At 38.9% G+C, this 20,023-nt stretch overlaps 31 non-coding genes and 12 pseudogenes across 31 annotated transcripts; all 43 read left to right on the top strand.

Annotated features, from left to right (window-relative positions):
* The first annotated feature begins 200 nt into the window (after positions 1–200).
* On the top strand, positions 201–319 carry LOC146051056 (5S ribosomal RNA). Its single transcript, XR_014466476.1, has one exon. It is a non-coding gene; the product is annotated as a 5S ribosomal RNA (ribosomal RNA).
* A 344-nt stretch (positions 320–663) lies between these two features.
* Positions 664–782, top strand: LOC146051377 (5S ribosomal RNA). Its single transcript, XR_014466766.1, has one exon. It is a non-coding gene; the product is annotated as a 5S ribosomal RNA (ribosomal RNA).
* A 344-nt stretch (positions 783–1,126) lies between these two features.
* On the top strand, positions 1,127–1,245 carry LOC146051218 (5S ribosomal RNA). Its single transcript, XR_014466622.1, has one exon. It is a non-coding gene; the product is annotated as a 5S ribosomal RNA (ribosomal RNA).
* A 345-nt stretch (positions 1,246–1,590) lies between these two features.
* LOC146051233 (5S ribosomal RNA) lies at positions 1,591–1,709 on the top strand. Its single transcript, XR_014466636.1, has one exon. It is a non-coding gene; the product is annotated as a 5S ribosomal RNA (ribosomal RNA).
* A 345-nt stretch (positions 1,710–2,054) lies between these two features.
* Positions 2,055–2,173, top strand: LOC146051356 (5S ribosomal RNA). Its single transcript, XR_014466747.1, has one exon. It is a non-coding gene; the product is annotated as a 5S ribosomal RNA (ribosomal RNA).
* A 346-nt stretch (positions 2,174–2,519) lies between these two features.
* LOC146051471 (5S ribosomal RNA) lies at positions 2,520–2,638 on the top strand (annotated as a pseudogene).
* A 346-nt stretch (positions 2,639–2,984) lies between these two features.
* LOC146051132 (5S ribosomal RNA) lies at positions 2,985–3,103 on the top strand. Its single transcript, XR_014466545.1, has one exon. It is a non-coding gene; the product is annotated as a 5S ribosomal RNA (ribosomal RNA).
* Positions 3,104–3,447: 344 nt separating this feature from the next.
* LOC146050753 (5S ribosomal RNA) lies at positions 3,448–3,566 on the top strand (annotated as a pseudogene).
* Positions 3,567–3,911: 345 nt separating this feature from the next.
* Positions 3,912–4,030, top strand: LOC146051231 (5S ribosomal RNA). Its single transcript, XR_014466634.1, has one exon. It is a non-coding gene; the product is annotated as a 5S ribosomal RNA (ribosomal RNA).
* A 342-nt stretch (positions 4,031–4,372) lies between these two features.
* LOC146050882 (5S ribosomal RNA) lies at positions 4,373–4,491 on the top strand. The gene has a single exon (XR_014466366.1). It is a non-coding gene; the product is annotated as a 5S ribosomal RNA (ribosomal RNA).
* A 345-nt stretch (positions 4,492–4,836) lies between these two features.
* On the top strand, positions 4,837–4,955 carry LOC146050756 (5S ribosomal RNA; annotated as a pseudogene).
* Positions 4,956–5,300: 345 nt separating this feature from the next.
* Positions 5,301–5,419, top strand: LOC146051122 (5S ribosomal RNA). Its single transcript, XR_014466536.1, has one exon. It is a non-coding gene; the product is annotated as a 5S ribosomal RNA (ribosomal RNA).
* Positions 5,420–5,763: 344 nt separating this feature from the next.
* Positions 5,764–5,882, top strand: LOC146051000 (5S ribosomal RNA). Its single transcript, XR_014466426.1, has one exon. It is a non-coding gene; the product is annotated as a 5S ribosomal RNA (ribosomal RNA).
* A 345-nt stretch (positions 5,883–6,227) lies between these two features.
* Positions 6,228–6,346, top strand: LOC146050755 (5S ribosomal RNA; annotated as a pseudogene).
* Positions 6,347–6,691: 345 nt separating this feature from the next.
* On the top strand, positions 6,692–6,810 carry LOC146051131 (5S ribosomal RNA). Its single transcript, XR_014466544.1, has one exon. It is a non-coding gene; the product is annotated as a 5S ribosomal RNA (ribosomal RNA).
* Positions 6,811–7,154: 344 nt separating this feature from the next.
* Positions 7,155–7,273, top strand: LOC146051097 (5S ribosomal RNA). Its single transcript, XR_014466513.1, has one exon. It is a non-coding gene; the product is annotated as a 5S ribosomal RNA (ribosomal RNA).
* A 345-nt stretch (positions 7,274–7,618) lies between these two features.
* Positions 7,619–7,737, top strand: LOC146051468 (5S ribosomal RNA; annotated as a pseudogene).
* Positions 7,738–8,082: 345 nt separating this feature from the next.
* Positions 8,083–8,200, top strand: LOC146051465 (5S ribosomal RNA; annotated as a pseudogene).
* Positions 8,201–8,534: 334 nt separating this feature from the next.
* LOC146050790 (5S ribosomal RNA) lies at positions 8,535–8,653 on the top strand (annotated as a pseudogene).
* A 342-nt stretch (positions 8,654–8,995) lies between these two features.
* Positions 8,996–9,114, top strand: LOC146051031 (5S ribosomal RNA). The gene has a single exon (XR_014466453.1). It is a non-coding gene; the product is annotated as a 5S ribosomal RNA (ribosomal RNA).
* A 343-nt stretch (positions 9,115–9,457) lies between these two features.
* LOC146051313 (5S ribosomal RNA) lies at positions 9,458–9,576 on the top strand. The gene has a single exon (XR_014466709.1). It is a non-coding gene; the product is annotated as a 5S ribosomal RNA (ribosomal RNA).
* A 345-nt stretch (positions 9,577–9,921) lies between these two features.
* On the top strand, positions 9,922–10,040 carry LOC146050884 (5S ribosomal RNA). Its single transcript, XR_014466367.1, has one exon. It is a non-coding gene; the product is annotated as a 5S ribosomal RNA (ribosomal RNA).
* A 346-nt stretch (positions 10,041–10,386) lies between these two features.
* LOC146051309 (5S ribosomal RNA) lies at positions 10,387–10,505 on the top strand. Its single transcript, XR_014466705.1, has one exon. It is a non-coding gene; the product is annotated as a 5S ribosomal RNA (ribosomal RNA).
* Positions 10,506–10,846: 341 nt separating this feature from the next.
* LOC146051053 (5S ribosomal RNA) lies at positions 10,847–10,965 on the top strand. The gene has a single exon (XR_014466473.1). It is a non-coding gene; the product is annotated as a 5S ribosomal RNA (ribosomal RNA).
* A 344-nt stretch (positions 10,966–11,309) lies between these two features.
* On the top strand, positions 11,310–11,428 carry LOC146050768 (5S ribosomal RNA; annotated as a pseudogene).
* Positions 11,429–11,773: 345 nt separating this feature from the next.
* LOC146051304 (5S ribosomal RNA) lies at positions 11,774–11,892 on the top strand. The gene has a single exon (XR_014466700.1). It is a non-coding gene; the product is annotated as a 5S ribosomal RNA (ribosomal RNA).
* Positions 11,893–12,236: 344 nt separating this feature from the next.
* Positions 12,237–12,355, top strand: LOC146051357 (5S ribosomal RNA). Its single transcript, XR_014466748.1, has one exon. It is a non-coding gene; the product is annotated as a 5S ribosomal RNA (ribosomal RNA).
* A 345-nt stretch (positions 12,356–12,700) lies between these two features.
* LOC146051467 (5S ribosomal RNA) lies at positions 12,701–12,819 on the top strand (annotated as a pseudogene).
* A 345-nt stretch (positions 12,820–13,164) lies between these two features.
* On the top strand, positions 13,165–13,283 carry LOC146051117 (5S ribosomal RNA). Its single transcript, XR_014466531.1, has one exon. It is a non-coding gene; the product is annotated as a 5S ribosomal RNA (ribosomal RNA).
* A 333-nt stretch (positions 13,284–13,616) lies between these two features.
* LOC146051276 (5S ribosomal RNA) lies at positions 13,617–13,735 on the top strand. The gene has a single exon (XR_014466675.1). It is a non-coding gene; the product is annotated as a 5S ribosomal RNA (ribosomal RNA).
* A 344-nt stretch (positions 13,736–14,079) lies between these two features.
* On the top strand, positions 14,080–14,198 carry LOC146051484 (5S ribosomal RNA; annotated as a pseudogene).
* A 345-nt stretch (positions 14,199–14,543) lies between these two features.
* Positions 14,544–14,663, top strand: LOC146051326 (5S ribosomal RNA). Its single transcript, XR_014466720.1, has one exon. It is a non-coding gene; the product is annotated as a 5S ribosomal RNA (ribosomal RNA).
* Positions 14,664–15,008: 345 nt separating this feature from the next.
* Positions 15,009–15,127, top strand: LOC146051450 (5S ribosomal RNA; annotated as a pseudogene).
* A 341-nt stretch (positions 15,128–15,468) lies between these two features.
* On the top strand, positions 15,469–15,587 carry LOC146051051 (5S ribosomal RNA). The gene has a single exon (XR_014466471.1). It is a non-coding gene; the product is annotated as a 5S ribosomal RNA (ribosomal RNA).
* Positions 15,588–15,931: 344 nt separating this feature from the next.
* Positions 15,932–16,050, top strand: LOC146050765 (5S ribosomal RNA; annotated as a pseudogene).
* Positions 16,051–16,395: 345 nt separating this feature from the next.
* On the top strand, positions 16,396–16,514 carry LOC146051379 (5S ribosomal RNA). Its single transcript, XR_014466768.1, has one exon. It is a non-coding gene; the product is annotated as a 5S ribosomal RNA (ribosomal RNA).
* Positions 16,515–16,859: 345 nt separating this feature from the next.
* On the top strand, positions 16,860–16,978 carry LOC146051312 (5S ribosomal RNA). Its single transcript, XR_014466708.1, has one exon. It is a non-coding gene; the product is annotated as a 5S ribosomal RNA (ribosomal RNA).
* Positions 16,979–17,320: 342 nt separating this feature from the next.
* Positions 17,321–17,439, top strand: LOC146051050 (5S ribosomal RNA). Its single transcript, XR_014466470.1, has one exon. It is a non-coding gene; the product is annotated as a 5S ribosomal RNA (ribosomal RNA).
* Positions 17,440–17,783: 344 nt separating this feature from the next.
* Positions 17,784–17,902, top strand: LOC146051277 (5S ribosomal RNA). The gene has a single exon (XR_014466676.1). It is a non-coding gene; the product is annotated as a 5S ribosomal RNA (ribosomal RNA).
* Positions 17,903–18,246: 344 nt separating this feature from the next.
* On the top strand, positions 18,247–18,365 carry LOC146051386 (5S ribosomal RNA). The gene has a single exon (XR_014466774.1). It is a non-coding gene; the product is annotated as a 5S ribosomal RNA (ribosomal RNA).
* A 342-nt stretch (positions 18,366–18,707) lies between these two features.
* Positions 18,708–18,826, top strand: LOC146050955 (5S ribosomal RNA). Its single transcript, XR_014466391.1, has one exon. It is a non-coding gene; the product is annotated as a 5S ribosomal RNA (ribosomal RNA).
* A 345-nt stretch (positions 18,827–19,171) lies between these two features.
* On the top strand, positions 19,172–19,290 carry LOC146051001 (5S ribosomal RNA). The gene has a single exon (XR_014466427.1). It is a non-coding gene; the product is annotated as a 5S ribosomal RNA (ribosomal RNA).
* Positions 19,291–19,635: 345 nt separating this feature from the next.
* LOC146051418 (5S ribosomal RNA) lies at positions 19,636–19,754 on the top strand. The gene has a single exon (XR_014466803.1). It is a non-coding gene; the product is annotated as a 5S ribosomal RNA (ribosomal RNA).
* The last annotated feature ends 269 nt before the right edge of the window (positions 19,755–20,023 follow it).

Below are 20,023 nucleotides of genomic sequence, written 5' to 3'. Positions count from 1 at the left end.
TTCCAACTGCTTTTGGCAGCTAAACAGTGATGAGCCTCTTTAGTAGTTTAATTTGAGACCACCTGCTAATATCATGTCCTTTAGGTCTTTTTACATTACCAACACATGATTTTTTTCAGTAAGCCAATACAGTTGGGAAACTTTTTTATTAACTTACCTGGTTAGAGAAGTAGAAGAGGGCAAAAAAGGGCATGTATCTCACTTACAGCCATACCACATTGGATACGCCCAATCTCGTCTGATCTTGGAAGCTAAGCAGTGTTGGGCCTGGTTAGTACTTGGGTGGGAGACCACATGGGAACACCAGGTGCTGTAGATTTTTTCCCATTACTGGCAAATTGTTTTTATTCTCTAGCTATTTAAATTGGAAACTTTTTTTTTTATTGCCAGTACAGGCATTTGGAAGAGGTCAAACAGACACAAAAGCCATCACCTAAAAACTTACCAAACTGTTTAGGCCCAATCCCAACTGCTTTTGGCAGCTAAACAGTGTTGAGCCTCTTTAGTAGTTTAATTTGAGACCACATGCTTATATCATGTCCTGTAGGTCTTTTTACATTATCAACACATGATTTTTTTCAGTAAGCCAAAACAGTTAGGAAACCTTTTTATTAGCTTACCTGGTTATAGAAGTAGAAGAGTGCAAAAAAGTGCTTGTATTTCACCTACAGCCATACCACATTGGATACGCCCAATCTTGTCTGATGTTGGAAGCTAAGCAGTGATGGGCCTGGTAAGTACTTGGGTGGGTGACCACATGGGAACACCAGGTGCTGTAGGTTTTTTCCCATTACTGGCAAATTGTTTTTATTCTCTAGCTATTTAAATTGGAAACTTTTTTTTTTATTGCCAGTACAGTCATTTGGAAGAGGTCAAACAGACACAAAAGCCATCACCTAAAAACTTACCAAACTGTTTAGGCCCAATCCCAACTGCTTTTGGCAGCTAAACAGTGTTGAGCCTCTTTTGTAGTTTAATTTGAGACCACATGCTTATATCATGTCCTGTAGGTCTTTTTACATTATCAACACATGATTTTTTTCAGTAAGCCAAAACAGTTAGGAAACCTTTTTATTAGCTTACCTGGTTATAGAAGTAGAAGAGTGCAAAAAAGTGCTTGTATCTCACCTACAGCCATACCACATTGGACATGTCCAATCTCGTCTGATCTTGGAAGCTAAGCAGTGATGGGCCTGGTTAGTACTTGGGTGGGAGACCACATGGGAACACCAGGTGCTGTAGGTTTTTTCCCATTACTGGCAAATTGTTTTTATTCTCTAGCTATTTAAATTGGAAACTTTTTTTTTTTATTGCCAATACAGACATTTGGTAGAGGTCAAACAGACACAATAGCCATCACCTAAAAACTTACCACACTGTTTAGGCCCAATTCCAACTGCTTTTGGCAGCTAAAAAGTGTTGAGCCTCTTTAGTAGTTTAATTTGAGACCACATGCTTATATCATGTCCTGTAGGTCTTTTTACATTATCAACACATGATTTTTTTCAGTAAGCCAAAACAGTTAGAAAACTTTTTGATTAGCTTACCTGTTTATAGAAGTAGAAGAGGGTAAAAAAGTGCCTGTATCTTACCTACAGCCATACCACATTGAATAAGCCTAATCTCGTCTGATCTTGGAAGCTAAGCAGTGATGGGCCTGGTTAGTACTTGGGTGGGTGACCACATGGGAACACCAGGTGCTGTAGGTTTTTTCCCATTACTGGCAAATTGTTTTTATTCTCTTGCAATTTAAAATGGAAACTTTTTATTTTTATTGCCAATACAGACATTTGGGAGAGGTCAAACAGACACAATAACCATCACCTAAAAACTTACCACACTGTTTCGGCCCAATTCCAACTGCTTTTGGCAGCTAAACAGTGATGAGCCTCTTTAGTAGTTTCATTTGAGACCACCTGCTAATATCATGTCCTTTAGGTCTTTTTACATTACCAACACATGATTTTTTTCAGTAAGCCAAAACAGTTAGGAAACCTTTTTATTAGCTTACCTGGTTATAGAAGTAGAAGAGTGCAAAAAAGTGCTTGTATTTCACCTACAGCCATACCACATTGGATATGCCCAATCTTGTCTGATGTTGGAAGTTAAGCAGTGATGGGCCTGGTTAGTACTTGGGTGGGTGACCACATGGGAACACCAGGTGCTGTAGGTTTTTTTCCCATTACTGGCAAATTGTTTTTATTCTCTAGCTATTTAAATTGGAAACTTTTTTTTTTTATTGCCAGTACAGGCATTTGGAAGAGGTCAAACAGACACAAAAGCCATCACCTAAAAACTTACCAAACTGTTTAGGCCCAATCCCAACTGCTTTTGGCAGCTAAACAGTGTTGAGCCTCTTTTGTAGTTTAATTTGAGACCACCTGCTAATATCATGTCCTTTAGGTCTTTTTACATTACCAACACATGATTTTTTTCAGTAAGCCAAAACAGTTAGGAAACCTTTTTATTAGCTTACCTGGTTATAGAAGTAGAAGAGTGCAAAAAAGTGCTTGTATTTCACCTACAGCCATACCACATTGAATAAGCCTAATCTCGTCTGATCTTGGAAGCTAAGCAGTGATGGGCCTATTTAGTACTTGGGTGGGAGACCACATGGGAACACCAGGTGCTGTAGGTTTTTTTCCCATTACTGGCAAATTGTTTTTATTCTCTTGCTATTTAAATTGGAAACTTTTTATTTTTATTGCCAATACAGACATTTGGGAGAGGTCAAACAGACACAATAGCCATCATCTAAAGACTTACCACACTGTTTCGGCCCAATTCCAACTGCTTTTGGCAGCGAAACAGTGTTGAGCCTCTTTAGTAGTTTAATTTGAGACCACCTGCTAATATCATGTCCTTTAGGTCTTTTTACATTACCAACACATGATTTTTTTCAGTAAGCCAAAACAGTTAGGAAACCTTTTTATTAGCTTACCTGGTTATAGAAGTAGAAGAGTGCAAAAAAGTGCTTGTATTTCACCTACAGCCATACCACATTGGATACGCCCAATCTCGTCTGATGTTGGAAGCTAAGCAGTGATGGGCCTGGTTAGTACTTGGGTGGGTGACCACATGGGAACACCAGGTGCTGTAGGTTTTTTCCCATTACTGGCAAATTGTTTTTATTCTCTATCTATTTAAATTGGAAACTTTTTTTTTTATTGCCAGTACAGGCATTTGGAAGAGGTCAACCAGACACAAAAGCCATCACCTAAAAACTTACCAAACTGTTTAGGCCCAATCCCAACTGCTTTTGGCAGCTAAACAGTGTTGAGCCTCTTTTGTAGTTTAATTTGAGACCACATGCTTATATCATGTCCTGTAGGTCTTTTTACATTATCAACACATGATTTTTTTCAGTAAGCCAAAACAGTTAGGAAACCTTTTTATTAGCTTACCTGGTTATAGAAGTAGAAGAGGGTAAAAAAGTGCCTGTATCTTACCTACAGCCATACCACATTGAATAAGCCTAATCTCGTCTGATCTTGGAAGCTAAGCAGTGATGGGTCTATTTAGTACTTGGGTGGGAGACCACATGGGAACACCAGGTGCTGTAGGTTTTTTCCCATTACTGGCAAATTGTTTTTATTCTCTTGTTATTTAAATTGGAAACTTTTTATTTTTATTGCCAATACAGACATTTGGGAGAGGTCAAACAGACACAATAGCCATCATCTAAAGACTTACCACACTGTTTCGGCCCAATTCCAACTGCTTTTGGCAGCGAAACAGTGTTGAGCCTCTTTAGTAGTTTAATTTGAGACCACCTGCTAATATCATGTCCTTTAGGTCTTTTTACATTACCAACACATGATTTTTTTCAGTAAGCCAATACAGTTGGGAAACTTTTTTATTAACTTACCTGGTTAGAGAAGTAGAAGAGGGCAAAAAAGGGCATGTATCTCACCTACAGCCATACCACATTGGTTACGCCCAATCTCGTCTGATCTTGGAAGCTAAGCAGTGTTGGGCCTGGTTAGTACTTGGGTTGGAGACCACATGGGAACACCAGGTGCTGTAGGTTTTTTCCCATTACTGGCAAATTGTTTTTATTCTCTAGATATTTAAATTGGAAACTTTTTTTTATTGCCAGTACAGGCATTTGGAAGAGGTCAAACAGACACAAAAGCCATCACCTAAAAACTTACCAAACTGTTTAGGCCCAATCCCAACTGCTTTTGTCAGCTAAACAGTGTTGAGCCTCTTTTGTAGTTTAATTTGAGACCACATGCTTATATCATGTCCTGTAGGTCTTTTTACATTATCAACACATGATTTTTTTCAGTAAGCCAAAACAGTTAGGAAACCTTTTTATTAGCTTACCTGGTTATAGAAGTAGAAGAGTGCAAAAAAGTGCTTGTATCTCACCTACAGCCATACCACATTGGATACGCCCAATCTCGTCTGATCTTGGAAGCTAAGCAGTGATGGGCCTGGTTAGTACTTGGGTGGGAGACCACATGGGAACACCAGGTGCTGTAGGTTTTTTCCCATTACTGGCAAATTGTTTTTATTCTCTAGCTATTAAAATTGGAAACTTTTTCTTTTTATTGCCAATACAGACATTTGGGAGAGGTCAAACAGACACAATAGCCATCACCTAAAAACTTACCACACTGTTTAGGCCCAATTCCAACTGCTTTTGGCAGCTAAACAGTGTTGAGCCTCTTTAGTAGTTTAATTTGAGACCACATGCTTATATCATGTCCTGTAGGTCTTTTTACATTATCAACACATGATTTTTTTCAGTAAGCTAAAACAGTTAGAAAACTGTTTGATTATCTTACCTGGTTATAGAAGTAGAAGAGGGTAAAAAAGTGCCTGTATCTTACATACAGCCATACCACATTGAATAAGCCTAATCTCGTCTGATCTTGGAAGCTAAGCAGTGATGGGCCTATTTAGTACTTGGGTGGGAGACCACATGGGAACACCAGGTGCTGTAGGTTTTTTCCCATTACTGGCAAATTGTTTTTATTCTCTTGCTATTTAAATTGGAAACTTTTTATTTTTATTGCCAATACAGACATTTGGGAGAGGTCAAACAGACACAATAGCCATCATCTAAAGACTTACCACACTGTTTCGGCCCAATTCCAACTGCTTTTGGCAGCGAAACAGTGTTGAGCCTCTTTAGTAGTTTAATTTGAGACCACCTGCTAATATCATGTCCTTTAGGTCTTTTTACATTACCAACACATGATTTTTTTCAGTAAGCCAAAACAGTTAGGAAACCTTTTTATTAGCTTACCTGGTTATAGAAGTAGAAGAGTGCAAAAAAGTGCTTGTATCTCACCTACAGCCATACCACATTGGATACGCCCAATCTCGTCTGATCTTGGAAGCTAAGCAGTGTTGGGCCTGGTTAGTACTTGGGTTGGAGACCACATGGGAACACCAGGTGCTGTAGGTTTTTTCCCATTACTGGCAAATTGTTTTTATTCTCTAGATATTTAAATTGGAAACTTTTTTTTTTATTGCCAGTACAGGCATTTGGAAGAGGTCAAACAGACACAAAAGCCATCACCTAAAAACTTACCAAACTGTTTAGGCCCAATCCCAACTGCTTTTGGCAGCTAAACAGTGTTGAGCCTCTTTTGTAGTTTAATTTGAGACCACATGCTTATATCATGTCCTGTAGGTCTTTTTACATTATCAACACATGATTTTTTTCAGTAAGCCAAAACAGTTAGGAAACCTTTTTATTAGCTTACCTGGTTATAGAAGTAGAAGAGTGCAAAAAAGTGCTTGTATCTCACCTACAGCCATACCACATTGGCTACGCCCAATCTCGTCTGATCTTGGAAGCTAAGCAGTGATGGGCCTGGTTAGTACTTGGGTGGGAGACCACATGGGAACACCAGGTGCTGTAGGTTTTTTCCCATTACTGGCAAATTGTTTTTATTCTCTAGCTATTTAAATTGGAAACTTTTTCTTTTTATTGCCAATACAGACATTTGGGAGAGGTCAAACAGACACAATAGCCATCACCTAAAAACTTACCACACTGTTTAGGCCCAATTCCAACTGCTTTTGGCAGCTAAACAGTGTTAAGCCTCTTTAGTAGTTTAATTTGAGACCACATGCTTATATCATGTCCTGTAGGTCTTTTTACATTATCAACACATGATTTTTTTCAGTAAGCCAAAACAGTTAGAAAACTGTTTGATTATCTTACCTGGTTATAGAAGTAGAAGAGGGTAAAAAAGTGCCTGTATCTTACATACAGCCATACCACATTGAATAAGCCTAATCTCGTCTGATCTTGGAAGCTAAGCAGTGATGGGCCTATTTAGTACTTGGGTGGGAGACCACATGGGAACACCAGGTGCTGTAGGTTTTTTCCCATTACTGGCAAATTGTTTTTATTCTCTTGCTATTTAAATTGGAAACTTTTTATTTTTATTGCCAATACAGACATTTGGGAGAGGTCAAACAGACACAATAGCCATCATCTAAAGACTTACCACACTGTTTCGGCCCAATTCCAACTGCTTTTGGCAGCGAAACAGTGTTGAGCCTCTTTAGTAGTTTAATTTGAGACCACCTGCTAATATCATGTCCTTTAGGTCTTTTTACATTACCAACACATGATTTTTTTCAGTAAGCCAAAACAGTTAGGAAACCTTTTTATTAGCTTACCTGGTTATAGAAGTAGAAGAGTGCAAAAAAGTGCTTGTATTTCACCTACAGCCATACCACATTGGATACGCCCAATCTCGTCTGATGTTGGAAGCTAAGCAGTGATGGGCCTGGTTAGTACTTGGGTGGGTGACCACATGGGAACACCAGGTGCTGTAGGTTTTTTCCCATTACTGGCAAATTGTTTTTATTCTCTAGCTATTTAAATTGGAAACTTTTTTTTTTATTGCCAGTACAGGCATTTGGAAGAGGTCAAACAGACACAAAAGCCATCACCTAAAAACTTACCAAACTGTTTAGGCCCAATCCCAACTGCTTTTGGCAGCTAAACAGTGTTGAGCCTCTTTTGTAGTTTAATTTGAGACCATATGCTTATATCATGTCCTGTAGGTCTTTTTACATTATCAACACATGATTTTTTTCAGTAAGCCAAAACAGTTAGGAAACCTTTTTATTAGCTTACCTGGTTATAGAAGTAGAAGAGTGCAAAAAAGTGCTTGTATCTCACCTACAGCCATACCACATTGGATACACCCAATCTCGTCTGATCATGGAAGCTAAGCAGTGATGGGCCTGGTTAGTACTTGGGTGGGAGACCACATGGGAACACCAGGTGCTGTAGGTTTTTTCCCATTACTGGCAAATTGTTTTTATTCTCTAGCTATTTAAATTGGAAACTTTTTCTTTTTATTGCCAATACAGACATTTGGGAGAGGTCAAACAGACACAATAGCCATCACCTAAAAACTTACCACACTGTTTAGGCCCAATTCCAACTGCTTTTGGCAGCTAAACAGTGTTGAGCCTCTTTAGTAGTTTAATTTGAGACCACATGCTTATATCATGTCCTGTAGGTCTTTTTACATTATCAACACATGATTTTTTTCAGTAAGCCAAAACAGTTAGAAAACTTTTTGATTAGCTTACCTGGTTATAGAAGTAGAAGAGGGTAAAAAAGTGCCTGTATCTTACCTACAGCCATACCACATTGAATAAGCCTAATCTCGTCTGATCTTGGAAGCTAAGCAGTGATGGGCCTATTTAGTACTTGGGTGGGAGACCACATGGGAACACCAGGTGCTGTAGGTTTTTTCCCATTACTGGCAAATTGTTTTTATTCTCTTGCTATTTAAATTGGAAACTTTTTATTTTTATTGCCAATACAGACATTTGGGAGAGGTCAAACAGACACAATAGCCATCATCTAAAGACTTACCACACTGTTTCGGCCCAATTCCAACTGCTTTTGGCAGCGAAACAGTGTTGAGCCTCTTTAGTAGTTTAATTTGAGACCACCTGCTAATATCATGTCCTTTAGGTCTTTTTACATTACCAACACATGATTTTTTTCAGTAAGCCAATACAGTTGGGAAACTTTTTTATCAACTTACCTGGTTATAGAGGTAGAAGAGGGCAAAAAAGGGCATGTATCTCACCTACAGCCATACCACATTGGATACGCCCAATCTCGTCTGATCTTGTAACTAAGCAGTGTTGGGCCTGGTTAGTACTTGGGTGGGAGACCACATGGGAACACCAGGTGCTGTAGGTTTTTTCCCATTACTGGCAAATTGTTTTTATTCTCTAGCTATTTAAATTGGAAACTTTTTTTTTTTATTGCCAGTACTGACATTTGGAAGAGGTCAAACAGACACAATAGCCTCTTACCAAACTGTTTAGGCCCAATCCCAACTGCTTTTGGCAGCTAAACAGTGCTGAGCCTCTTTTGTAGTTTAATTTGAGACCACCTGCTTATATCATGTCCTTTAGGTCTTTTTACATTATCAACACATGATTTTTTTCAGTAAGCCAAAAAAGTTAGAAAACTGTTTGATTATCTTACCTGGTTATAGAAGTAGAAGAGGGTAAAAAAGTGCCTGTATCTTACATACAGCCATACCACATTGAATAAGCCTAATCTCGTCTGATCTTGGAAGCTAAGCAGTGATGGGCCTATTTAGTACTTGGGTGGGAGACCACATGGGAACACCAGTTGCTGTAGGTTTTTTCCCATTACTGGCAAATTGTTTTTATTCTCTAGATATTTAAATTGGAAACTTTTTTTTATTGCCAGTACAGACATTTGGAAGAGGTCAAACAGACACAATAGCCATCACCTAAAAACTTACCACACTGTTTAGGCCTTATTCCAACTGCTTTTGGCAGCTAAACAGTGTTGAGCCTCTTTAGTAGTTTAATTTGAGACCACCTGCTTATATCATGTCCTGTAGGTCTTTTTACATTACCAACACATGATTTTTTTCAGTAAGCCAAAACAGTTAGGAAACCTTTTTATTAGCTTACCTGGTTATAGAAGTAGAAGAGTGCAAAAAAGTGCTTGTATCTCACCTACAGCCATACCACATTGGATACGCCCAATCTCGTCTGATCTTGGAAGCTAAGCAGTGATGGGCCTGGTTAGTACTTGGGTGGGAGACCACATAGGAACACCAGGTGCTGTAGGTTTTTTCCCATTACTGGCAAATTGTTTTTATTCTCTAGCTATTTAAATTGGAAACTTTTTTTTTTATTGCCAATACAGGCATTTGGAAGAGGTCAAACAGACACAAAAGCCATCACCTAAAAACTTACCAAACTGTTTAGGCCCAATCCCAACTGCTTTTGGCAGCTAAACAGTGTTGAGCCTCTTTTGTAGTTTAATTTGAGACCACATGCTTATATCATGTCCTGTAGGTCTTTTACATTATCAACACATGTTTTTTTTCAGTAAGCCAAAACAGTTAGGAAACCTTTTTATTAGCTTACCTGGTTATAGAAGTAGAAGAGTGCAAAAAAGTGCTTGTATCTCACCTACAGCCATACCACCTTGGATACGCCCAATCTCGTCTGATCTTGGAAGCTAAGCAGTGATGGGCCTGGTTAGTGCTTGGGTGGGAGACCACATGGGAACACCAGGTGCTGTAGGTTTTTTCCCATTACTGGCAAATTGTTTTTATTCTCTAGCTATTTAAATTGGAAACTTTTTCTTTTTATTGCCAATACAGACATTTGGGAGAGGTCAAACAGACACAATAGCCATCACCTAAAAACTTACCACACTGTTTAGGCCCAATTCCAACTGCTTTTGGCAGCTAAACAGTGTTGAGCCTCTTTAGTAGTTTAATTTGAGACCACATGCTTATATCATGTCCTGTAGGTCTTTTTACATTATCAACACATGATTTTTTTCAGTAAGCCAAAACAGTTAGAAAACTTTTTGATTAGCTTACCTGGTTATAGAAGTAGAAGAGGGCAAAAAAGGGCCTGTATCTCACCTACAGCCATACCACATTGGATACGCCCAATCTCGTCTGATCTTGGAAGCTAAGCAGTGTTGGGCCTGGTTAGTACTTGGGTGGGAGACCACATGGGAACATCAGGTGCTGTAGGTTTTTTCCCATTACTGGCAAATTGTTTTTATTCTCTAGCTATTTAAATTGGAAACTTTTTCTTTTTATTGCCAATACAGACATTTGGGAGAGGTTAAAACAGACACAATAGCCATCACCTAAAAACTTACCACACTGTTTAGGCCCAATTCCAACTGCTTTTGGCAGCTAAACAGTGTTGAGCCTCTTTAGTAGTTTAATTTGAGACCACATGCTTATATCATGTCCTGTAGGTCTTTTTACATTATCAACACATGATTTTTTTCAGTAAGCCTAAACAGTTAGAAAACTTTTTGATTAGCTTACCTGGTTATAGAAGTAGAAGAGGGCAAAAAAGTGCCATTATCTCACCAACAGCCATACCACATTGAATACGCCCAATCTCGTCTGATCTTGGAAGCTAAGCAGTGTTGGGCCTGGTAAGTACTTGGGTGGGAGACCACATGGGAACACCAGTTGCTGTAGGTTTTTTCCCATTACTGGCAAATTGTTTTTATTCTCTAGCTATTTAAATTAGAAACTTTTTTTTATTGCCAGTACAGACATTTGGAAGAGGTCAAACAGACACAATAGCCATCACCTGAAAAATTACCACACTGTTTAGGCCCAATTCCAACTGCTTTTGGCAGCTAAACAGTGTTGAGCCTCTTTAGTAGTTTAATTTGAGACCACCTGCTTATATCATGTCCTGTAGGTCTTTTTACATTACCAACACATGATTTTTTTCAGTAAGCCAAAACAGTTAGGAAACTTTTTTATTAGCTTACCTGGTTATAGAAGTAGAAGAGTGCAAAAAGTGCCTGTATCTCACCTACAGCCATACCACATTGGATACGCCCAATCTCGTCTGATCTTGGAAGCTAAGCAGTGATGGGCCTGGTTAGTACTTGGGTGGGTGACCACATGGGAACACCAGGTGCTGTAGGGATTTCCCATTACTGGCAAATTGTTTTTATTCTCTAGCTATTTAAATTGGAAACTTTTTCTTTTTATTGCAAATACAGTCATTTGGGAGAGGTCAAAGAGACACAATACCCATCACCTAAAGACTTACCACAACGTTTCGGCCCAATTCCAACTGCTTTTGGCAGCTAAACAGTGTTGAGCCTCTTTAGTAGTTTAATTTGAGACCACCTGCTAATATCATGTCCTATAGGTCTTTTTACATTACCAACACATGATTTTTTTCAGTAAGCCAATACAGTTAGGAAACTTTTTTATTAGCTTACCTGGTTATAGAAGTAGAAGATGGCAAAAAAGTGCCTGTGTCTCACCAACAGCCATACCACATTGGATACGCCCAATCTTGTCTGATCTTGGAAGCTAAGCAGTGATAGGTCTGGTTAGTACTTGGGTGGGAGACCACATGGAAACACCAGGTGCTGTAGGTTTTTTCCCATTACTGGCAAATTGTTTTTATTCTCTTGCTATGTAATTTGGAAACTTTTTATTTTTATTGCCAATACAGATATTTGGGAGAGGTCAAACAGACACAATAGCCATCATCTAAAGACTTAACACACTGTTTCAGCCCAATTCCAACTGCTTTTGGCAGCTAAACAGTGTTGAGCCTCTTTAGTAGTTTAATTTGAGACCACCTGCTAATATCATGTCCTTTAGGTCTTTTTATATTATCAACACATGATTTTTTTCAGTAAGCCAATACAGTTAGGAAACTTTTTTATTAACTTACCTGGTTATAGAAGTAGAAGAGGGCAAAAAAGGGCCTGTTTCTCACCTACAGCCATACCACATTGGATACGCCCAATCTCGTCTGATCTTGGAAGCTAAGCAGTGTTGGGCCTGGTTAGTACTTGGGTGGGTGACCACATGGGAACACCAGGTGCTGTAGGTTTTTTTTCCATTACTGGCAAATTGTTTTTATTCTCTAGCTATTTAAATTGGAAACTTTTTTTTTTATTGCCAGTACAGGCATTTGGAAGAGGTCAAACAGACACAAAAGCCATCACCTAAAAATTTACCAAACTGTTTAGGCCCAATCCCAACTGCTTTTGGCAGCTAAACAGTGTTGAGCCTCTTTTGTAGTTTAATTTGAGACCACATGCTTATATCATGTCCTGTAGGTCTTTTACATTATCAACACATGATTTTTTTCAGTAAGCCAAAACAGTTAGGAAACCTTTTTATTAGCTTACCTGGTTATAGAAGTAGAAGAGTGCAAAAAAGTGCTTGTATCTCACCTACAGCCATACCACCTTGGATACGCCCAATCTCGTCTGATCTTGGAAGCTAAGCGGTGATGGGCCTGGTTAGTGCTTGGGTGGGAGACCACATGGGAACACCAGGTGCTGTAGGTTTTTTCCCATTACTGGCAAATTGTTTTTATTCTCTAGCTATTTAAATTGGAAACTTTTTCTTTTTATTGCCAATACAGACATTTGGGAGAGGTCAAACAGACACAATAGCCATCACCTAAAAACTTACCACACTGCTTAGGCCCAATTCCAACTGCTTTTGGCAGCTAAACAGTGTTGAGCCTCTTTAGTAGTTTAATTTGAGACCACATGCTTATATCATGTCCTGTAGGTCTTTTTACATTATCAACACATGATTTTTTTCAGTAAGCCAAAACAGTTAGAAAACTTTTTGATTAGCTTACCTGGTTATAGAAGTAGAAGAGGGTAAAAAAGTGCCTGTATCTTACCTACAGCCATACCACATTGAATAAGCCTAATCTCGTCTGATCTTGGAAGCTAAGCAGTGATGGGCCTATTTAGTACTTGGGTGGGAGACCACATGGGAACACCAGGTGCTGTAGGTTTTTTCCCATTACTGACAAATTGTTTTTATTCTCTTGCTATTTAAATTGGAAACTTTTTATTTTTATTGCCAATACAGACATTTGGGAGAGGTCAAACAGACACAATAGCCATCATCTAAACACTTACCACACTGTTTCGGCCCAATTCCAACTGCTTTTGGCAGCGAAACAGTGTTGAGCCTCTTTAGTAGTTTAATTTGAGACCACCTGCTAATATCATGTCCTTTAGGTCTTTTTACATTACCAACACATGATTTTTTTCAGTAAGCCAATACAGTTGGGAAACTTTTTTATTAACTTACCTGGTTATAGAGGTAGAAGAGGGCAAAAAAGGGCATGTATCTCACCTACAGCCATACCACATTGGATACGCCCAATCTCGTCTGATCTTGGAAGCTAAGCAGTGTTGGGCCTGGTTAGTACTTGGGTGGGAGACCACATGGGAACACCAGTTGCTGTAGGTTTTTTCCCATTACTGGCAAATTGTTTTTATTCTCTAGCTATTTAAATTGGAAACTTTTTTTTTTATTGCCAGTACAGACATTTGGAAGAGGTCAAACAGACACAATAGCCTCTTACCACACTGTTTAGGCCCAATTCCAACTGCTTTTGGCAGCTAAACAGTGTTGAGCCTCTTTAGTAGTTTAATTTGAGACCACCTGCTTATATCATGTCCTGTAGGTCTTTTTACATTACCAACAAATGATTTTTTTCAGTAAGCCAAAACAGTTAGGAAACTTTTTTATTAGCTTACCTGGTTATAGAAGTAGAAGAGTGCAAAAAAGTGCCTGTATCTCACCTACAGCCATACCACATTGGATACGCCCAATCTCGTCTGATCTTGGAAGCTAAGCAGTGATGGGCCTGGTTAGTACTTGGGTGGGTGACCACATGGAAACACCAGGTGCTGTAGGGATTTCCCATTACTGGCAAATTGTTTTTATTCTCTAGCTATTTAAATTGGAAACTTTTTCTTTTTATTGCAAATACAGTCATTTGGGAGAGGTCAAAGAGACACAATAGCCATCACCTAAAGACTTACCACAACGTTTCGGCCCAATTCCAACTGCTTTTGGCAGCTAAACAGTGTTGAGCCTCTTTAGTAGTTTAATTTGAGACCACCTGCTAATATCATGTCCTGTAGGTCTTTTTACATTACCAACACATGATTTTTTTCAGTAAGCCAATACAGTTAGGAAACTTTTTTATTAGCTTACCTGGTTATAGAAGTAGAAGATGGCAAAAAAGTGCTGGTGTCTCACCAACAGCTATACCACATTGGATACGCCCAATCTTGTCTGATCTTGGAAGCTAAGCAGTGTTGGGTCTGGTTAGTACTTGGGTGGGAGACCGCATGGAAACACCAGGTGCTGTAGGTTTTTTCCCATTACTGGCAAATTGTTTTTATTCTCTTGCTTTGTAAATTGGAAAGTTTTTATTTTTATTGCCAATACAGACATTTGGGAGAGGTCAAACAGACACAATAGCCATCATCTAAAGACTTACCACACTGTTTCAGCCCAATTCCAACTGCTTTTGGCAGCTAAACAGTGTTGAGCCTCTTTAGTAGTTTAATTTGAGACCACCTGCTAATATCATGTCCTTTAGGTCTTTTTACATTATCAACACATGATTTTTTTCAGTAAGTCAATACAGTTAGGAAACTTTTTTATTAACTTACCTGGTTATAGAAGTAGAAGAGGGAAAAAAAGGGCCTGTATCTCACCTACAGCCATACCACATTGGATACGCCCAATCTCGTCTGATCTTGGAAGCTAAGCAGTGTTGGGCCTGTTTAGTACTTGGGTGGGAGACCACAATGGGAACACCAGGTGCTGTAGGTTTTTTCCCATTACTGGCAAATTGTATTTATTCTCTAGCTATTTAAATTGGAAACTTTTTCTTTTTATTGCCAATACAGACATTTGGGAGAGGTCAAACAGACACAATAGCCATCACCTAAAAACTTACCACACTGTTTAGGCCCAATTCCAACTGCTTTTGGCAGCTAAACAGTGTTGAGCCTCTTTAGTAGTTTAATTTGAGACCACATGCTTATATCATGTCCTGTAGGTATTTTTACATTATCAACACATGATTTTTTTCAGTAAGCCAAAACAGTTAGAAAACTTTTTGATTAGCTTACCTGGTTATAGAAGTAGAAGAGGGCAAAAAAGTGCCGTTATCTTACCAACAGCCATACCACTTTGGATACGCCCAATCTCGTCTGATCTTGGAAGGTAAGCAGTGTTGGGCCTGGTAAGTACTTGGGTGGGAGACCACATGGGAACACCAGTTGCTGTAGGTTTTTTCCCATTACTGGCAAATTGTTTTTATTCTCTAGCTATTTAAATTGGAAACTTTTTTTATTGCCAGTACAGACATTTGGAAGAGGTCAAACAGACACAATAGCCATCACCTGAAAAATTACCACACTGTTTAGGCCCAATTCCAACTGCTTTTGGCAGCTAAACAGTGTTGAGCCTCTTTAGTAGTTTAATTTGAGACCACCTGCTTATATCATGTCCTGTAGGTCTTTTTACATTACCAACACATGATTTTTTTCAGTAAGCCAAAACAGTTAGGAAACTTTTTTATTAACTTACCTGGTTATAGAAGTAGAAGAGTGCAAAAAAGTGCCTGTATCTCACCTACAGCCATACCACATTGGATACGCCCAATCTCGTCTGATCTTGGAAGCTAAGCAGTGATGGGCCTGGTTAGTACTTGGGTGGGTGACCACATGGGAACACCAGGTGCTGTAGGGATTTCCCATTACTGGCAAATTGTTTTTATTCTCTAGCTATTTAAATTGGAAACTTTTTCTTTTTATTGCAAACACAGTCATTTGGGAGAGGTCAAAGAGACACAATAGCCATCACCTAAAGACTTACCACAACGTTTCGGCCCAAATCCAACTGCTTTTGGCAGCTAAACAGTGTTGAGCCTCTTTAGTAGTTCAATTTGAGACCACCTGCTAATATCATGTCCTGTAGGTCTTTTTACATTACCAACACATGATTTTTTTCAGTAAGCCAATACAGTTAGGAAACTTTTTTATTAGCTTACCTGGTTATAGAAGTAGAATATGGCAAAAAAGTGCCGGTGTCTCACCAACAGCCATACGACATTGGATACGCCCAATCTTGTCTGATCTTGGAAGCTAAGCAGTGTTGGGTCTGGTTAGTACTTGGGTGGGAGACCACATGGAAACACCAGGTGCTGTAGGTTTTTTCCCATTACTGGCAAATTGTTTTTATTCTCTTGCTATGTAAATTGGAAACTTTTTATTTTTATTGCCAATACAGACATTTGGGAGAGGTCAAACAGACACAATAGCCATCATCTAAAGACTTACCACACTATTTCAGCCCAATTCCAACTGCTTTTGGCAGCTAAACAGTGTTGAGCCTCTTTAGTAGTTTAATTTGAGACCACCTGCTAATATCATGTCCTTTAGGTCTTTTTACATTATCAACACATGATTTTTTTCAGTAAGCCAATACAGTTAGGAAACATTTTTATTAACTTACCTGGTTATAGAAGTAGAAGAGGGCAAAAAAGGGCCTGTATCTCACCTACAGCCATACCACATTGGATACGCCCAATCTCGTCTGATCTTGGAAGCTAAGCAGTGTTGGGACTGGTTAGTACTTGGGTGGGAGACCACATGGGAACACAAGGTGCTGTAGGTTTTTTCCCATTACTGGCAAATTGTTTTTATTCTCTAGCTATTTAAATTGGAAACTTTTTCTTTTTATTGCCAATACAGACATTTGGGAGAGGTCAAACAGACACAATAGCCATCACCTAAAAACTTACCACACTGTTTAGGCCCAATTCCAACTGCTTTTGGCAGCTAAACAGTGTTGAGCCTCTTTAGTAGTTTAATTTGAGACCACATGCTTATATCATGTCCTGTAGGTCTTTTTACATTATCAACACATGATTTTTTTCAGTAAGCCAAAACAGTTAGAAAACTTTTTGATTAGCTTACCATGTTATAGAAGTAGAAGAGGGCAAAAAAGTGCCGTTATCTCACCAACAGCCATACCACATTGGATACGCCCAATCTCGTCTGATCTTGGAAGCTAAGCAGTGTTGGGCCTGGTAAGTACTTGGGTGGGAGACCACATGGGAACACCAGTTGCTGTAGGTTTTTTCCCATTTCTGGCAAATTGTTTTTATTCTCTAGCTATTTAAATTGGAAACTTTTTTTTATTGCCAGTACAGACATTTGGAAGAGGTCAAACAGACACAATAGCCATCACCTAAAAACTTACCACACTGTTTAGACCCAATTCAAACTGCTTTTGGCAGCTAAACAGTGTTGAGCCTCTTTAGTAGTTTAATTTGAGACCACCTGCTTATATCATGTCCTGTAGGTCTTTTTACATTACCAACACATGATTTTTTTCAGTAAGCCAAAACAGTTAGGAAACTTTTTTATTAGCTTACCTGGTTATAGAAGTAGAAGAGTGCAAAAAAGTGCCTATATCTCACCTACAGCCATACCACATTGGATACGCCCAATCTCGTCTGATCTTGGAAGCTAAGCAGTGATGGGCCTGGTTAGTACTTGGGTGGGTGACCACATGGGAACACCAGGTGCTGTAGGGATTTCCCATTACTTGCAAATTGTTGTTATTCTCTAGCTATTTAAATTGGAAACTTTTTCTTTTTATTGCAAATACAGACATTTGGGAGAGGTCAAAGAGACACAATAGCCATCACCTAAAGACTTACCACAACGTTTCGGCCCAATTCCAACTGCTTTTGGCAGCTAAACAGTGTTGAGCCTCTTTAGTAGTTTAATTTGAGACCACCTGCTAATATCATGTCCTGTAGGTCTTTTTACATTACCAACACATGATTTTTTTCAGTAAGCCAATACAGTTAGGAAACTTTTTTATTAACTTACCTGGTTATAGAAGTAGAAGAGGGCAAAAATTGGCCTGTATCTCACCTACAGCCATACCACATTGGATACGCCCAATCTTGTCTGATCTTGGAAGCTAAGCAGTGATGGGCCTGGTTAGTACTTGGGTGGGTGACCACATGGGAACACCAGGTGCTGTAGGGATTTCCCATTACTGGCAAATTGTTGTTATTCTCTAGCTATTTAAATTGGAAACTTTTTCTTTTTATTGCAAATACAGACATTTGGGAGAGGTCAAAGAGACACAATAGCCATCACCTAAAGACTTACCACACTGTTTAGGCCCAATTCCAACTGCTTTTGGCAGCTAAACAGTGTTGAGCCTCTTTAGTAGTTTAATTTGAGACCACCTGCTTATATCATGTCCTGTAGGTCTTTTTACATTATCAACACATGATTTTTTTCAGTAAGCCAAAACAATTAGGAATCTTTTTTATTAGCTTACCTGGTTATAGAAGTAGAAGAGTGCAAAAAAGTGCCTTTATCTCACCTACAGCCATACCACATTGGATACGCCCAATCTCGTCTGATCTTAGAAGCTAAGCAGTGATGGGCCTGTTTAGTACTTGGGTGGGTGACCACATGGGAACACCAGGTGCGGTAGGTTTTTTCCCATTACTGGCAAATTGTTTTTATTCTCTAGCTATTTAAATTGGAAACTTTTTTTTATTGCCAGTACAGACATTTGGAAGAGGTCAAACAGACACAATAGCCATCACCTAAAAACTTACCACACTGTTTAGGCCCAATCCCAACTGCTTTTGGCAGCTAAACAGTGTTGAGCATCTTTAGTAGTTTAATTTGAGACCACCTGCTAATATCATGTCCTTTAGTTCTTTTTACATTATCAACACATGGTTTTTTTCAGTAAGCCAATACAGTTAGGAAACTTTTTTTTTAACTTACCTGGTTATAGAAGTAGAAGAGGGCAAAAAAGGGCCTGTAACTCACCTACAGCCATACCACATTGGATACGCCCAATCTCGTCTGATCTTGGAAGCTAAGCAGTGTTGGGCCTGGTTAGTACTTGGGTGGGAGACCACATGGGAACACCAGGTGCTGTAGGTTTTTTCCCATTACTGGCAAATTGTTTTTATTCTCTAGCTATTTAAATTGGAAACTTTTTTTTTTTATTGCCAGTACAGACATTTGGAAGAGGTCAAACAGACACAATAGCCATCACCTAAAAACTTACCAAACTGTTTAGGCCCAATCCCAACTGCTTTTGGCAGCTAAACAGTGTTGAGCCTCTTTTGTAGTTTAATTTGAGACCACATGCTTATATCATGTCCTGTAGGTCTTTTTACATTATCAACACATGATTTTTTTCAGTAAGCCAAAACAGTTAGGAAACCTTTTTATTAGCTTACCTGGTTATAGAAGTAGAAGAGTGCAAAAAAGTGCTTGTATCTCACCTACAGCCATACCACATTGGATATGCCCAATCTCGTCTGATCTTGGAAGCTAAGCAGTGATGGGCCTGGTTAGTACTTGGGTGGGAGACCACATGGGAACACCAGGTGCTGTAGGTTTTTTCCCATTACTGGCAAATTGTTTTTATTCTCTAGCTATTTAAATTGGAAACTTTTTCTTTTTATTGCCAATACAGACATTTGGTAGAGGTCAAACAGACACAATAGCCATCACCTAAAAACTTACCACACTGTTTAGGCCCAATTCCAACTGCTTTTGGCAGCTAAAAAGTGTTGAGCCTCTTTAGTAGTTTAATTTTAGACCACATGCTTATATCATGTCCTGTAGGTCTTTTTACATTATCAACACATGATTTTTTTCAGTAAGCCAAAACAGTTAGAAAACTTTTTGATTAGCTTACCTGGTTATAGAAGTAGAAGAGGGTAAAAAAGTGCCTGTATCTTACCTACAGCCATACCACATTGAATAAGCCTAATCTTGTCTGATCTTGGAAGCTAAGCAGTGATGGGCCTGGTTAGTACTTGGGTGGGAGACCACATGGGAACACCAGGTGCTGTAGGTTTTTTCCCATTACTGGCAAATTGTTTTTATTCTCTTGCTATTTAAATTGGAAACTTTTTCTTTTTATTGCCAATACAGACATTTGGGAGAGGTCAAACAGACACAATAACCATCACCTAAAAACTTACCACACTGTTTCGGCCCAATTCCAACTGCTTTTGGCAGCTAAACAGTGTTGAGCCTCTTTAGTAGTTTAATTTGAGACCACCTGCTAATATCATGTACTTTAGGTCTTTTTACATTACCAACACATAATTTTTTTCAGTAAGC

Source organism: Crinia signifera, chromosome 12 (assembly GCF_055691185.1).
Source record: "Crinia signifera chromosome 12, ASM5569118v1, whole genome shotgun sequence".
Lineage (NCBI taxonomy): Eukaryota > Metazoa > Chordata > Amphibia > Anura > Myobatrachidae > Crinia > Crinia signifera.
This window is presented reverse-complemented; position numbering and strand designations above follow the sequence as displayed.